Source organism: Protopterus annectens, chromosome 5.part0 (genome assembly GCF_019279795.1).
Source record: "Protopterus annectens isolate FY-2018-M chromosome 5.part0, PAN1.0, whole genome shotgun sequence".
Lineage (NCBI taxonomy): Eukaryota > Metazoa > Chordata > Ceratodontiformes > Protopteridae > Protopterus > Protopterus annectens.
Window position 1 is genome coordinate 1,640,213,824 of NC_056735.1, and position 10,567 is coordinate 1,640,224,390.

At 39.9% G+C, this 10,567-nt stretch overlaps 1 protein-coding gene across 1 annotated transcript in view; it reads left to right on the forward strand.

The window, feature by feature from the left end:
• The window catches only part of CFAP298 (cilia and flagella associated protein 298), a 497,670-nt gene that overhangs the window by 133,695 nt on the left and 353,408 nt on the right, over positions 1-10,567 (forward strand). The gene's annotated exons all lie outside the window — the stretch shown is intronic.

Sequence of the window (10,567 nt, forward strand, 5' to 3'; positions counted from 1 at the left end):
AGCTAAGGATATATGGGAAGAGACTAAACAAAAGATAATACAAAAACTGAGAAAATGGAAGATTTGTTATATGGGATGGATAGTAAGGTACAAGCAGTTAAAATGTTTTAGTCCCATTAGTCTTATACACAGGTCAGGCATACTTTTATCAACCAGAGGAGAAGTTGCAGAGAGCAATTAATAAAGAGCTGAAGGACTTCATCTGGGAGAGGGGAAGAGTGCAAGAGTCAAGTGGGATGTGCTGATTCTTGCAGCAGAACAGGACAAATTGAGATTACGCGATTTGAAGGCATATTTCAGAGCCGCAAAGTTAAGGCTCCTATACATAGCACAAGCTGAAAATTGTAATTCAAAGTGGAAAAGGGATGATGATGAAACTGGGGGAAGCTAAAGAAACAAGGAAAGTCTGGGATTTTGGACACCGGCCTTCAAGGAGATTAACAATATTCATACAGACTATTGTATCTATAAAGTAGCAGCAAGTATCCTAAGAACTGAGCCAACATGGGAATGGAAATAGGAGATTCTGCTGATAGGGATGAGTGCATTTAGGGATATAGACAACAGGGAAGAGGGGGCTGGAATTTATTGGGGAAAACTGGCAAAGGAGCCAAGGTATTGTTAACAAATAACTAGAGAGGGAAAGATAGAATGAGAAGATGCCAAGAATTTATTTGGACTGCAGGTTAGAGATTGCCTTCCCTATGAAGATTTAATACCATGGTATAGGCAAACGGAAAGAAATAGTGAGGTCTTAAATGAAAGACCGGCACTGGTAAAGTTTTTAATAGAATCTAGAACAGAAGTTGCCATTACAAAAGGAATAATTAGTAAAGCATATACGATATTGCATGATAATTGTAAGAATCGATCAGACGAGGTTAAAAAGGATTGGGAAGAGAGACTGGATAAGCAATTCACAAAGAAACAATGGGAGGATATATGTATGTCTCCCAAATATGCAAGAAATTTTGAAGATTTAGGATATTTGCTTGTAAATGTTTACATAGATATTTTTATACCCCATTAGACTCCAGAGAAAAATGTTGGAGGTGTGACAGGGAAGAAAGAGGTAATTGTGAACATATTTTATGGGAATGAGGTGAGTTGGTGGACTTTAAGGACTGCCTGCGGGATGCACTGTCCGAGATGCTGGGTGGGCAGATTGGTGTGATGAGGGAGATGATTTTTCTGAACCATGATACAGAATCAGAATTGGCTAGTCATGGTAAGGCCTTGCTGTATCTAATTATGATGGCTGCCAAAAAAGCAATTACTAGAAAATCAAAATCGAAATCTAAACTAACTATATTAGAAGTAGTGAATAGTAACAGAGGTAAAACAACTGGAACTGACATCTTCAGAAAAGGGTAAGAGCAAACTACATGGGAAAAAATGGGAATTGTGGAAACAATACATAGAGGGGAGGAATGAGGTTTAAAGGAAGGCAGGACTCAAATGAGCTATGTAATGTTTGACTTGTATAATGTTTGCAACTGGGGCTGTGACAGTGTGGTTTGTGATATAAAATGTTTGCAACTAGGATTATGTCTGTGGTTTGTTTTCACTTATATAAATGTATGATTGCTATGTTGTAAGTGATAGTTTAGTAAAGATGTTTCTTGTTTAAAACATACACACTAGATACAAGTGTTATGTTCTTACTATAACATTAGAGCCATGTTGTTTCAACCTCCCTCCCACCTGTCCCTTCCAAATTGTCACAGATAGGTTTCTGATGATCAGGGCATCTCTGGCATACCCTGTCCATGAGCAGTTCTTACTGCCTGTTTCCCATAACCCTACCATTTACTTTCTTGTCTGCTGGAGTTGCTTTTGAACAGTAATTTCATGCTTGATATACACATGTATTAGTTTAGATATAGATGTACTAACTAATTGGGGGGGGGGGTTGCATCTAAGGTACTGAGGTGGTGTTTAGGGGATTATGGGTAAGGTTGGAGTCTGAGCCCTAGAGCTTCAGGGTCGCTGCCGAGGTTGAATCCTATTGGATCCGACAACCCATAGTTGAACCAGATGAAAATCTGACAATATGGATCTATCATTATGGTAAGAACATAACTTTCATTTGTAGCTCATCACAGGTTTCAGGGTATCCACGGTTTTCCATATTCAGATGACTTGCTTATCTTTGCAGAGTCATTTGCAAAGTGTCAGGAATCTCTGTTGGGTGAGACATCTCTTACAGAAGCTGGGATTCCAAGAGAACACTCAAAAGCCTATCTTAACTTCACACTAGATTGTGTTCCTGGGATGTGAACTAGACTCCTCATTTTAAAGAGCTTTCCTTCCACAGGAAAAAGTAAATATATTTCAAGATGCCTTTCCAAGGTTTTCCACTCAAACGTAGGTCACTGCGAGGTAATACCTCAGGATTTTGGGCCTCATTGCTACTGTGATTCTTATGATACCCTGGCAGGACTTTATGTGAGAAAAATACAGTGGTGTCTGAAGTCTCTCTGGTCCCAGCACCATCACCCTTTGTCTGAGCAGGGGTTTGTCAGAAAATAAATAATTTAGTGTAGACAACAGATATCCATAAGTCTAAATCTCCCCTTCTCCCTCCTTGTTCCAAAGCAGTCAGTCACTACAGATGCCTCATACATTGCTTGGAGAGCAGTTTTAGGAGGGATAAAAGTGCAGGGGGTGTGGGACCCCAAGGATAGATGCAAGCACATAAATGTCAAAGTGATGCTTGCCCTGATTAAGGCACTCAACTCACTGAATCATCTTTGGTCCTCAGGATCTCTTCAACTTGTTGCAGACAATGCCATGGTCATGTGGTACATCAGCAAGCAGCGGGGATCCAGGTCATACCCCCTTTGCCGACTAACCATATTAGCTTGGGATATAGCTTCAAGGCAGAATCTCACACTATAGGCATCCTACATTCCATCAGAGCAAAATTGCATGGCAGATCAGCTTAGCAGGACCAGGAGTCAGCCTCATGAATGGAAACTACATCATAGGGTCTTCAAAGATTTTATCCATCTGTGTTGAGTTCTTCAAGTAGACCTGTTCGCCTCCTGTCTGAACAATCAGTTGGCAAGATTCTGTTCTAGGACTCCATGCAAGAAGGCCTGGAATACAGATGCCTTTTCTTTTCTTTGGGCAGGAATTTTCCTGTATTCTTTTCCACCCTTTCCACTAATGTCCAGAATCTTCCCATGTCATTGTGGTGACTCCCTTTTGGCCCAGGCAGTCATGGTTCAACCTTCTTTTGGAAATGGCCACGGACAATTACCACAAACTAACTCACGGACTGGAACTACTCGTACAAGAACAGGGGTATTTGATACACCCTGTCATCAGTCAACTTCAGTTGACTCCCTGGATGATATGGTCTTAATTACATTTAGGCACCTGTTTACTGAGGACATGCAACAGGTACTAATGGAGGCAAGAAAGCCTGCTATTAGAAAATCTTCTTCTTCTTCTTTCGGCTTTTCCCGATTAGGGGTCCCTGCAGTGGATCACCTGTCTGCTCATGATTGGCAGTGGAGTTTTATATTATCAAGTTGCCAGCCCGGTGCCCAGCCTTCCACAGAAGGCACACACATGCACGCAGTCATGCCTAGGGCCAATTTAGAGTGTCCAATCCACATACAGCATGTCTTTGGGATGTGGGAGGAAACCAGAGCACCCGGAGGAAACCCATGTCACCACAAGGTGGACATGCAGACTCCGCACAGAAGGCCCCCAGCCGAGGATCGAACCAGAGAACCTCTTGCTGTGACGCGGCAATGCTAACCACTGCAACACTGCGGCCTCCCCTTGCTACTAGAACATCATCTATTAGTAAATGGAAAATGTTTTCTAGTTGATGCCAACAACTTAACTAGCACCCATTCAGAACTATTTGAGTAAGCTACTATCCTATGGCCTTTCTTATTAATGTGTCAAGGTTCATTCATCAGCCATTTCAGTATGATTGCCTATGGATCCTCCTATTTCAATGCAGTCTCATGAAAAATGTTCTTGAAAGAGGTTTTGCACAAAAAGCCTCCTAGTAACCTCCTTGAGATCATAATTTTGTGCTAGATAAGCTAACACTTGCTCAATTTGAAGCAGGTAACCTGGCTGACTTGAGTCTTACACAGAAAAATATTTTACTGATTGTGGTTACCTCTGCAAGAAGAGTATCTGAGTTGCAAGTTATTATGATGAGTCAGTCCTATCTCATTTTCCACAAGGACAGGTTTTCTCTGAGAGCTAATCCTCCTTTTATGCTAAAAAATGGTATCCAAGTTTACTTTAAGCCAAACTATTATTTTCCCAATTTTCTTTCCTGAATATAAAAATGAGGGAGAAAGGATACTCCATAACTTGGATGCCCACATACAACTCTGGTACTGTTTTGGCAGAGCTAAAGCTTTCAGATCTTTGGCTCCATTGTTCATTTCTTGTGAAGTTAAGAAGGGACAACCTGTGTCAAAACAGACTATTTACAAATGGTTGTCTAAGACTATTATCTTTTGCTATACTCTGCATAGTAAAAGTATTCCAGGTAGGGTCAAGGCCCACTCTACCAGGGACTTGGATTCATCCATGGCTTTTTGGAAAGGGTTGGATTCTAGAAGTATTCTAAAAACTGCTACTCGGTCCTGTGTACATACTTTTACAAAGCAATGTAAGCTTGATTCCTTCTTTAGGTGCTGGTCAAGCTTTTACTAAGACAATTCTCCAGGTGCTACTGCATTCTTCTCCTTCCACCACCTAAATGTATCAAGATGGGGTAATCCACCCTTATAGCTAAGGCTACTGTAGCACCGATCAACATAATGAACATAATACAGTTGTTTATGTAAACTTACCATAACAGTAGATGTTCATATGATCACTGCTGCAGCAGATGGTCCCTCCATTGCCCTTGTTTTTTGGTGTGTTTTTATGCCAGGGTTTAGACATTTTATTTTTTGTTGTTCCTAGCATTGTTCTTTCATTGCTTGGCCTCCCTCTCTGACAGAAAAGCTCTGAAGAGCTTGGCGCCAAAACCTGTCTTTTTACGTCACTTCAGCTTGAGCTGCCTGATAGGCTGTGTGGAAGGTGCCCGAAGCTTTGGAAGCTGGCTGACTGCTATATCCTTGTCAGGACAGAGCCCATATAGCAAAGTCTACTACGGCAGTTATTATTTGAACATCTATTGTTATGGCAAATTTACTTATACAGCTGTACTTTCATCTTCTGCTCCTGCAGCTGTAGCTATAATTTTCCTTTCTTCTGCTCAAAGTGCCGTCTTTCCATTATTTGTTTCCAGGGGTTTTCTAAAGTGTATCCAGTTTACCTGAAGTTCAGCCAATTTTGAAGTTTCTACAGAATCAGCCTCTCATGCAGAAGTAGGTGCTGTCTCTGCTTCTACCAATATAAGCATGTCTAACTCTTCTTCTAAGAAAGGCAGCTCATACTAGTACTCTGGTGTCATTTTATTGTGTCAACCTTATTTATTCTCTCTCATGTTGGCTTTGTTTATAAACATGATTCATAGAATCCTCTTTATTCTTTTTAAAGTTCCTGTTTTGGCTTAAAAGGAATGTCATTAAGGCTCTGGTCAATATTAGTTTGTCTCTCAGTATGCTCTAACCTCTCCTTTTTTCTTTTAGGTTGTTTTCTCTCTGTCTGTCTGTTCCTGTCTCGGTGTCAGTGAGCACCACCCCTATCAATTTATTTTTCTTCTCTAGATTGCTCTCACTCTGCAAATGTTATCTCAGAACACAATTTATCTTCTTTCCTTGCTTATGGGAACCTGTTGCCGAGTGTCTTCTCTTACTTATACTTTGTTTTTATGCTGACAGAAATAGATTTATAACTCTGACCAGGTGTTGTTGCTTCATGTTTTACTGTATTAGTGAAGTCTTATTGGTAAGTTGCTTCTCTTCAATATCCTGCTTAGCATCCTCCATTTTAGAGGGTTTCTGTTTTGTCTTGACAGAAAGTTTAGAACTCTTACTCTTACTCTTTTGTTAGGAGAAAATGTCAAGCTATGAAACTTGAGCTTGTGTCTCAGAGGTAATGCCAGCTCAGGTTAACAATGCCTTATTTGTTTTCATAGTCCAGATAGTCAGTCACTTCTATGACCATGAAGGCTTTTAAAGACTCTCCATTAGGCTGAATTGAGAGAATTCTAGCACAGTGATTAAGGTCCTATCCCTCTTGGTGGAAATACTGCTTGAAAACTCCGAGGTATGCTGTGAGCTCTTCCTCCCTGGTCAGTTTTTTTATAAATGGTGGAACTGTCTGTGACATAGCTCTAGCTCTTGCAGTGGCTACCTAACCTTCAGCAGTAGCAGCTATAGTTTGCAGGAGTTCTTTTGACTGTAGTTATCTGCATGTTAGGCAGGCACAATCTAGATACATGCCCTCCAAAAGCAACATAGCACTTACTGTAGGACTGGCCAGTTTGTAGCAACACAGGAATGATTTCTTTATAGGTAGTGAAAATGTGCTCAGTTTGACTTCATGCAAGTAGTAAAAGGTACAAGTTTGGGTCTTTGGCACAAGAGGTACACCAAAATGCTTGGTGCACCCACCATTGTGGTATGCTAATGTACCAAAAGTGCAATTACAAAAATGTTTTATTTTATTGGTATGTTTTATTTCATGATAAAGCAAAAGGAAGTGGTGCAGACTTTCTTATACAACCAAGTACACCAAAATAACTTAGAACAAAAGGAAAAACATGGAGTAGCCATTTTGATTGTTGTTTTCAAAATGCCGAGACCTTTATAAACGTGCAACACTGGCTTGCAAAACAGTCTTATAATTGCTTTCTGCATCATCAAGAAGCAAGTTTCGAAGTCCATACAAATGCTGTCCTGTAGAGTCTCTTCCTGTCTGGATTTCTTTTCAGAAAAATGTCCATATCTTGTCTTGAGTAATTCACAGCAATTCTTCCTTCTTTCTGCATGTGCTTGGAAGAGATTGTTCTAAGCAACCATTCATCTTTTATCAGAGGCTGACTTACTGGTTTGATGGGGCTATAGCTCTGCCAGTACAAAACTGGCTGTGTTAACCGAACAATATGCAGGAATCCTCTCCTGCTTAATGCAAACAAGCATCTACCATATTTTATAGCAGTAGTTCCATTAACAGCTAGTTACATTATTTATCTCTGTTCTTAAGCAATGGTTTTGGTTAAAGCAGTTTACGTCATTTTTATGTTCCACTCTGGCACAAACCACCACATTGTTACAATTTCTGTAGCTTGATTAAGTTAAAAAAGTTTACGAGGTTTAATCTGTCACTTTGGCATTTGCTGTACAAGAGATAATTCCACCTCTGTGAGATTAATTGAATTTTAAATGTGAGGTCTGTTTCATTTTTAATGTAAGAATATCGGATACAAGACAAATTAGATTTGGTAGCTGTAATTTATCTTTAATAAGGTGTATTGCAGGTTACTCTCTTGACTCTAGCTTGTTACTGATATGGTTTGTGTATCCACAGAAAGAATTGTATAGAAGAGAAAGGCATAGGAGGAAAAAATACTTTCGCCAAAATGTTTTCTGACCCTAGTGGGAGAGTGTTTAATATATGTGTAGTTGTTTTAGCTTTAACCTTTGTCATGCTTATTTTTTTAAGTTTGTCAGAAACACTCCAAATTTAACAGTCTGTCTTTGTGTTCTTCTATACTTTCTGAAATGTACAGTGCTTTTATTATATCCTTACTGTAATATTTTAAAAGTCTGGGTAGACTCTCTATTCATCTATTTATTAGTATACAATACATACTTTGTATCTATTTGTGTCACAGGCTGGTATGAGCCTAGTATTTAGTAGAGTTCTACCTTCTCTAAATATAATGATAGAGTATAAACAAAAAAATAATTGATTTTAAGTTATTTAGATTTTGGTGTTATTCAAAGGTGGTACAATATTTGGTGGCCTGTGAGGATATGTTTGACAGATGACGATGCTTCGCCAGTTTTGGTCTGCACCTGTCCCCTCTAGAATTTTGAATATTGGCTAAAACCTTGTCCACCCCTAAAGTGTCTTTTTAGGCATCGCCAACCTGATAAACTGCCCAGCATAGCTAAACCATCCCATATTATCTAAAGGTAATACTGCTCAATGCTAGCAGTATAAACAAAAAAAATGTATATTCCCTGCAAGCTCTCCTAATCCTGGAGTATGTGGACATCTGTGTAATTAGTGAAGTATGGTTTATATCTGCAGAGAGTATCCTGGAATTGCAAGGTTATAATGTCCCCCACACATTTAGGCCAGCTACTACACAGAAAGGGATAAAAAATTTGTTTCTGATTTAAATTGTGACACTTTAATCACATCTCAAGGCTGGTCAAGCAGTCTTGCTGGCTCTTCTTTCACTGTATCCAACTTTATCTTTTCAATGGTTTATTACACGTTTGTACTTGGAGCTTGAGCTTCTCCACGTACAACTCATCACAAGCAAAGACCCATGCCATATCTTTGTGAGCAGTAGAGCTCCCATCTGTGACCCAGGAAACCCATACCACTTAAATGAACTTGAGTCACTTTCCATTCAACCCAACACCATACTCCTGGGTTACTTAATCTACCCCACAATAAACTGGGATTTATACACCACCTCAAACTTGGAGGCGCAAAGATCCCTGGACTTTTTCCTCATGAATTCCCTGGACCAACTATTCTGAATACCCACTAGGGGCATTAGCATCTTTGACCTAGCCATCACCAACATGGATGAATGTTGTACCACCCACCTCTTGAGAGTAACACTGGTCATGTCAGAAAATAAAAGTAAAACTTTGGATACCAGGTAGCTCTGTACCTTTTAGGAATTATTCCAGGGTAAGCTTCCAAGTTTTAAGTGACACCCTGGCACAATTTCATGCCCCCAAACCTAGGGAGCACTGTTGCCTTTGCAGAGTTATTCCCCAAAACACTTTACAGTCATGTATATGTCTGCGTAGAGGCAGTGGTACCTACCTGAAATAAGAAAACTCTATAATAAAGGCAAACTCAAAAAAAAGTCACTGTGGAGGAACCCCAACATCAGTAGGTTGTAAAAAAGAAGGACGAAAATAATGGTCAAAATAGGACATGCATTACCCAGCGGGATAAGAACTCCATCAAACTGAAAAAAAAAAAAAAAAGATTCCAGGGACTAATTAAGTTTATCAAAGCTCAATTTGAGGTAAAAGAAGCACAAGGTAGACCGGCCATGGTGTTGGGGTAACTACTGACCCGTAGGCCTGACTTGTTTCAGTTGTAACGCCATGGAAACAGTAATCACGGACATGATAAATAATGACATAGGAAACCTTCAGACATTAGATCCATCCCAGTTTGGTGTCATCAAAGGTAGATCATGCCTATTTTGAGAAGGTCACCAAAGCAATGGATGAGGACAAAATAGTACATACTGCCTTCTAAAAAATGGGCAAAGCATTTGACACAATATTCCACTCTGGCATTGTGGGCAAGTTCATGAAATTGGGTATAAACTCCTGTGTCACCTGCTGGATAGCCAGCTGGCTCAAAGATTCACCTGATTTATTGTGTCCTGTCTTTACAAAAATCCCAGTCACTAGTGGAGTCTCTCTGGGATCAGTGTTTCGGCTGCTCCTTTTTGGCATCTACTTCTTTGAAGTCAAGGCTAGCATCACAGTCTTTTGGCTGACCAAGTTCACAGATGATTGCAAACTAGGTGCAGTCGTAGAGTCTCCCAAAGACACAAACAGCCTCCAAGAAGATCTGGCATAAACAAATAAATAACTGATGCCAGAATAAACTTAATGCCATCGTCTTTTGGAAAAACTACCACCCCTGGAAATTACTGCATGATAATACACCCCTAAGAACTGACTTTGTGGTCAAGGATTTGAAGACATATGCAGATGGTATATTGATCATAATGTGTCTACTGAAGTAAGGAAATCATTCTACATTGTGTAACTTTTAAATATGTCTTCTAAGTCCAAATATGTCATTGTTCCACTGTACTTGGCTCTCAGTCCAATCATTGAGTACAGTGCCACCTTCAATATGTACCTGACCAAGCATATGCCACAAGTGGAGTGTCCACAGAGGGTCCTCACAAGAGGAATCATGATGTAGACAGCATGTCCTATGCTGACAGTCTCAAAACCGTATCCTTGTATTCTGTTTCCTACAGCTTGCTGAGAGGTGTGATCTTTGCCTGGCATTCAGTGCATTCTTTGATCCAGCCCTTATGGATAAGTTGCAAATTCTTAAAACAAATGGCATTAGAAATACACAATCTAGAGACATAAACCTCCTCTGCAACACAAGACATGCTGGAAGGAAAGGTATGTGTCTCAGATATATGTATATATATATATATATATGTGTATGTATGTGTATATATATATTTTCGGCGACGAAGCACACTACAGTGTGGAAAAGGGAATTTACCTGTTTCCCCACTGTAGTGCGATCTCTGAGTTGGTATATTTAAGTAGTGGGGGTGTGGGGGGCTTGTCCCCCTGCAAAACACTGTTTTTTGTGTTTATCAGTTCGTTGAACTGATATTCGCGAAAGTTCACTTTCATTTAAGTGCACTTTCGTGTAAGTGGTCCTCTAC